Source organism: Coptis chinensis, chromosome 6 (genome assembly GCF_015680905.1).
Source record: "Coptis chinensis isolate HL-2020 chromosome 6, ASM1568090v1, whole genome shotgun sequence".
NCBI classification, from domain to species: Eukaryota; Viridiplantae; Streptophyta; class Magnoliopsida; order Ranunculales; family Ranunculaceae; genus Coptis; species Coptis chinensis.
Window position 1 is genome coordinate 9,216,405 of NC_141461.1, and position 6,926 is coordinate 9,223,330.

Sequence of the window (6,926 nt, forward strand, 5' to 3'; positions counted from 1 at the left end):
ATCGTTGATTTATGTCGATTCATTTCTTATCAAAGAGATAGTTATCGGTTAGCGGTTATACTTCTATCACAATTACTCAAGATACAAGATTACTTGAGCTACAAGGACTCTCTATTCTACTTCTATAAATATCAAACTATTTTTCATAAGGAACTACGTGGAAACTTGATCCCAGAGAATAGATCTTGGAGTGCGTAGGCGACCATTATTTGGTTCGGTTTCATCTCCCCAACATCAAATTCCTCTGTTTCTTAGTGTGTTCTTTACCATTGCTCTCGTTGTGTTGAAGCGGTTTTCTTGCCAAAACATAATTGGCCGCCTATGGGGAATTTAGAATTCATTATCACGTGAAACAATCAAGATGGTAAGCACAAGAAGCCGGACCAAATAGTCAACATATTCCTCCTACTAACAAGAATCGCAACCCTCGAAATTCAAAATCGCCAATGCATGAACCGTTGAACAATCAAGTTGCTCCTAGTAGTAGAATCAATTCTCAACATCCAATAGCGATTGCCACCGCCTCCTCAAAGGTCGTCTACAACAACCCGGCACCAACCCTTATAGCCTTGCAACAAGAAAACCGACAAGTCGGTGAGTCCTCCATGCGGTCCGCCCGTTTGTCCATATCGATCCGCCCGGTTGACATGGATATGGACATGGACATTACTCTCACGCCAACTAGCGGAAAAGGTGATAGTAACGACCCAATTCACCCCTAATACGGTTGATCGGGAGTTACGACGAGTCAAAAATTTAAACAGGAACTTGAGAAGGAAGCCGGCAAAAGAGGCAAAGCGGTGGGCGATGTTGCAAATTCAACAACATCAAGGCGACCCACCACGGGGGACCAGCCATTCCGGTGTATGGGACCGTCTTGACGATCCACTTTGTCGCCCTCGAAGAACGTGCTATTTCTCAAGCACAATCAACCCGATTACGCTCTACAGGAGTAATGACCCTATTACCCGTACTTATGGGGAGAATCGGATTGGCGGGGATAACTACTACCCTAGACATGTCCCGATCTCAAAGGGAAGATTTACCTCACGAGAAGCAATTTCGGGGAAGACCGCCATCGAAATATGTTCAACACGACCGGAAAGCGGGCATCCGCATAAAGAAAAACAAAACATGGAGAAGTGGTATAATTATTCCGACCACCCGGCCAGGGTGACTACCGCCTAGACAGTCGGGTTACTGAGGGGATAGACAAAGACAATCACCGGTCGGAGTCGATGCATACCGCCAAAGATCTCTAACTCCAATAAGAGATAATGGAAGGTATCCTTCTCCACATGGGCACGGCCGGGCGCCCGGTTATTCGAGCCAATACTTTAACTCTAACGAGAACAACGGTGAAAGAGTTGATTGCAAAAGAACTTAACGATAGAGAGTCGAGGGATGTAAGAATGAAAAACTTGACCATCGATGATGGCGTGCTTGATAAGTTTTTGATTCGACATTCAAGAAGCTTACCACCATCCCAACTTCAAACAACCCGATTTTGAACTTTATGATGAGTCGGAAGGAGATCCTGGCTTGCATGTTCTATCGTTCAAAAATAAGTTGGTGTTATGGGGTGGAGATGATCCGCTCATATGTAAGCTCTTTCCATTGACTCTAAAGGGAGAAGCATTATCGCTGGTTTAGTTAGTTGCCTTCAAGATCAATTCACCAATTCAATGAACTAGAAAATCAGTTTGTTAACCGTTTCCGCCATAATTGCAAGACGCCAAAGGATGTCGACTCGCTTCTAAACATCAAGCAACAACGTGACGAGAAGTTACGTACTTTTGTTACTAGGTTCCGAAAGGCAGCAGCAGATGTTTCGGAAGTTCTTGATGGGATGCTTCTTTTCGCCTTTAAAGAAGCATTATATTATGAAAGAGACAGAAGTTCGAACTTCATTGTAAGGGATCTTTACCACTCTCTAATTAAAGATGTCCTTTAAAACTCGATCACGATCCGTATGTTAGGGAACAACACATCCGTATCGAGGAGAACCTATCGGCGAAAAGCAAAAGGGACAAAGATATTGAGTAAAGATTTTTCGAAAGCAAGAATTTTAAGCCGAAAGCAAGGACGATCGGATCAACAACATAACGATGGAAAGAATGGCGGTCGAGGAAGCAAGTCAATTTCAATCGTGATGGAAAAACTCTACCGAGCTAAAAACCGACCCGCTCAATGCCAAGTACTCATTATATATGAGAAGTTGAAAAGTGGGAATCTTCTTTCCCGCCTTTATCCACTTTTCGGAAGATACCAAAGCGACAAAGGGACAAAGATTTGTGGTGTAAATTCCATAATGACTATGGCCATGAGAATGAGAGAACTTTGTCGCTCTCGGGTCGGATTGAAAATTAGTGGAGAAAGGACTTTTAAATGAATATCTTATTAAAACTCTCAACAATTCTTTGCAACTTATGAGCATGTCATTAATGTTTCCCATTCTCATGTTGAGTCTCTTTCCAAAAGTCGAGTAAGAATCAAAAGCGTTTGAAAGTTAGTTATGTTGGTGAGTTTAATCATTATCAACAAAGTCGATTTTGTCAAAGGAATCCGGACCGAAACTTCGAAGAAGAGCCCCTCCGATTCATCGATGATGATCTCCGTGGTGTATATATCACTATGACGCAGTTATAATTTACGTGTCTATAGGTGCTTCTCGTGTTCAACGGGTAATGATCGACGACCACGGGGCCACTTCCAACGTCATTTTCGGTGGATGTTATTCTCAGATGCAACTTCGCGAGGGTATGATCATCGCCGAAGATAATCCTATCATCGGTTTTGACAGGACAACATCTTCAACGGTTGGAAGAATTACCTTACCAATCAAATTAATGAACAAAGAAGTTGAGCTCGATTTCTTATTGATGGATTTATCGATCCCACTATAACACAATTTTGGGCGAGATTGGATACATTCCATGGAACGTAGTCTCCACATTTCATCGATTGTGTCAAGTTCCCATTCTCCGGGCATATTTGCAAGGTTAAGTAGTGACCGGTATCGCCCATTCCTATTATGACAAAGCAATGAATGACTATAAAAATCTGAAGTTCGAGGTAATACGATCCTTGCAAGTGCCACCTTGATTCTGATTACCAAGCGGCGTGCCCTCCATCTATAATATTGAGGCTCATGTGCAAGGGTCACGCCCGACGATGGATCGACTTTTGGAAGTGCAAGTAGGAGATTCATTGAGAAGAAACCACTTTTATTTCCATTGAACTTTTCGGGTAGAACAACAAGAGTTGGTTTCCCTTTTTATTGAAATAAAGCGTATCTTCGCTTGGAAAATTGAGGAAATGCCGGAAATAGACCATACATTTGCTGTCATAAACTTGACATTGATCCAAGTTTCGGGCCGGTTAAGCCAAAACCAAGAAGAATGGCACCGATCGAAGCTCAAAGTTAAAGAGGAGATTGATAAGCTACTTGCGGTTAACTTTATCCGACGAAGTTACTTACCCAAAATGGCTTGCTAATGTCAATTGATTGCCAAAAAGAACGGACAAATCAGAATTTGTATTGACTTTACAAACCTTAACGCGGCTTGTCCGATTCATCCGTATCCATTGCCACGAATTTCGAACTAGTGGATGCCACTTTGGGATTCCAACGCCTATCTTTCATGGATGCTTCTTTGAGGGTACTACCGGATCTCTTTGAATGTTGATGACCAAGAGTTCACCGCTTTCATTATCGACCAAGGCATTTTCGCTACAACTTTGTTATGCCTTTTGGTGCGAAAAATGCCGGTGCAACCTACCAAAAGCTTGTCAATACAATTTTTCCGATCCGTTGGGGATAATAATGGAGGCTTATATTGATGATATAGTCGTTAAATCGAAGCTTCTTGGTGATCATCTTTCCGATCTTCAACTTGTTTTGATAGGCTTAACAAGTATAACATGAGACTCAATCCGCCAAATGTTCTTTTGGCCTCTCTTCTGGAAAATTTCTGGGATGCCTCATGACTCGTAGAGGTATTGAGGCTAATCCTGATCAGATACGTGCCGTTATTGATATGCCATCACCAAACAATAAGAAGGAAATTCAACGGCTTCTTCGGGGTCGCTTTGCCTCTTCATAGATTTATTTCTAAATATTCCGATCGTTGTCATCCCTTCTTCCGGACTTTAAAGGGGGTGGCAACTTGGAACATTGATTGTGAGATGGCATTGCAACAACTGAAGAAATACTTGGTCAGTCCTCCTATATTGACAAGTCCTTCAATGGGTCAACCAATTGGCATGTACCTAGCGGCTACAACTCAATTTGCCGTTAGTGGTCGTTTTTTTCGTCGATGATGGTAGACCGTCTTTTTATCGGTAAGGCGTTAACCGAGTTGAGTCTTGTTATTCAAAGATGGAAAAATGGCACTTGCATTGGTTCATGCATTTCATCGGTTAAAACCATACTTCGGGGAGGTTGGTCGAGTTTTATCTTGAGTATCCCTTTACGCAAGATCTTTAAGTAATGCATAGGAATCAAGCAGATTAATTTGAATGGGAAAGTTATCTTAGTGCATATAATATTGTCTTTGAAAGTCGCATACGGTGAAAAAGGACATGCTCTAGCTTCTTTGATAGCTGATTTTCGATGATGATGATTCTCCTATTGACAATTTCTTTGCAAGAAGAATCTATGGAAGACATTCGCCACCAATAACGGGGTGACGAAACCAACTTGCAAAGCGCAATTCCTAATCAAATTGACCTATGGATTGTTTATTCGGATGGCTCCCATAATAAATCTGGTCGGAATCGGATCGCGTTTTTGTTAAACCCGGCGGAGAGAAGATTGAGAAATAAATGCGACTTGGCCGCCGCTTCAAATAACGGGCGAAGTATGAGGGCTGCCGTTTGTGCCTTGAGAACGACTTTGAAAGCTGGGGGGCGAAAGCTCGGTTATACACGGATTCTCGCCTTTGTAGCCAATCGGTTTGGCGGGTCTTTTGAAGCAAGAGATGACCGTATGGCGGCTTATCTTGGTTTGATACATAGCCTTGCTCGACAATTTGATAGCATCTCTATCACTTTCAAAGACCGAAATGACATCGTCATGCTGATTCATTGGCTTATCTATCCATTTGCCGTTAGAAGCGAAGAGTCAAGACACATCACCTGTGGAGTTCGGAAAAGAGCCAAGCATTGACTTTACGAAAAAAGAATTGCATGACTTGTATGTACATGAAAGCAATTACTTGTTTTGCTTTATGCTAACAACGAAATACGACCCACGTATAATCGCACCAATCATGACTCGGAAGCGGAAAAGGGATATGGAAAATTCACAACATGACCATACTTTGGATCTTCCATTAGAATCTGTAGATCCATTTGTTCCTCCTGAATTTGCTCCCGAAACAGATAGTGAGTTGGTACATGAAGCAGATGATAGTCCTGAAGTTCCCGATATGATACTATCAGAGCTAGTGATGATCTCCGATGCGCAAGATTGGCGTCTTCCTTATATCCACTACTTGCAAGTTTCTTCGCTTCCGCCAGAACCAAAACTCGCTGAAATAATCAAACGTGATGCATGGAAGTTTTTGGTGATATCTGTTACTGATGGAAGTTTGCAATTATATCGCAAAGGCTCAGACTTCAAATTTTGGAAGAGATTCACTCCGGCTTATGCGGAAGCTACTCCAAGGGACGAAGTTTAGCTCATAAAGCTATGACACAGGGCTATTGGTGGCCAAAGATGCAAAAGGATGCAAAACACCTATCTGAGAGGTGTGAGCCATGCCAAAAAGCGACAATAATATGAGTAAACTCCCCATATCGAAGTTGCATCCCATGCTAAGCCCGTGGCCATTTGCCAAATGGGGCTTAGACATTATTGGTCCTTTACCTAAAGCTCCAGGTAGTATACGATTCCTTCTTGTGGCAACCGATTACTTTACCAAGTGGGTAGAAGCAAAGCCTTTGGTCCAAATCCATGCTTCCAATGTCAAAATGTTTTGTGGAGAAATATTGTTTGTCGTTTTGGCATCCCCTGCGACACTTGTATCGGATAATGGTAAACAATTCGATCTTTGAAGAAATTCCGGGAGTTACTGTGCTAATTTGAAGATCGGCATAACTTCTCCGCGACCTTATCATCCATGAAGCCAATGGGCGGGCGAAGCCACCAATAAGGTGATTTTGGCAAACCTAAAGAGGCGTTTGGCGCCAAAGGAAATTGGGTCAAGGAGTTACCAGCTGTCTTGTGGGCTTATAGGACAACGCCAAAATATTCAACTGCATTATCACCTTTTAACCTTGCATATGGGTCTTTGAAAGAGTCTTACCTACGTAACTGATTTCCGGTACATCTCGGTCGATTCTTTGTTGAAGCAGTTCCAATGACACTGCTTTGGCTCAGTCAAAAGCTCTTATTGATGAGGTTCGCTCTGAGGGACTACAACAGCTTATTAAATATCAAGCTGACATGAAACGGAATTACGACAAGAAGATCCGTCCTAAGTCTTTTGCTCTTGAAGACTGGGTTCTCTGTAGAAACCCAAAGCTTATAGAATCAGGAAAGTTTGGGGAAAATTGGCAAGGACCCTACATCATAGATCGTCCAGCATCTAATGGGTCATATTTCCTCCGTACTATTTCTGGAAGAATAATAGAGAAGCCATGGAATGCTTACCACCTTCGCAAGTTTTACCGTTAGGAAATGTTTTGCAATTTTACATTACTCCATCAATAACAAATCTATCCATCTATGTATTTCGTTCTATTTTATCCATCAATAAAGGCATTCAACTTCCATTCTCTTAGTTTGGTTGTCATTTTACATTTCTCTATTCTTCTGTACTTTTACTTTCAACAATGTCATTCATTAACGTTCATTCTAGGGAGGTCGTTCATATTATGCCTTTTTCAGTCCAAGTAAGTCGCATTCATGCCTACTTGAC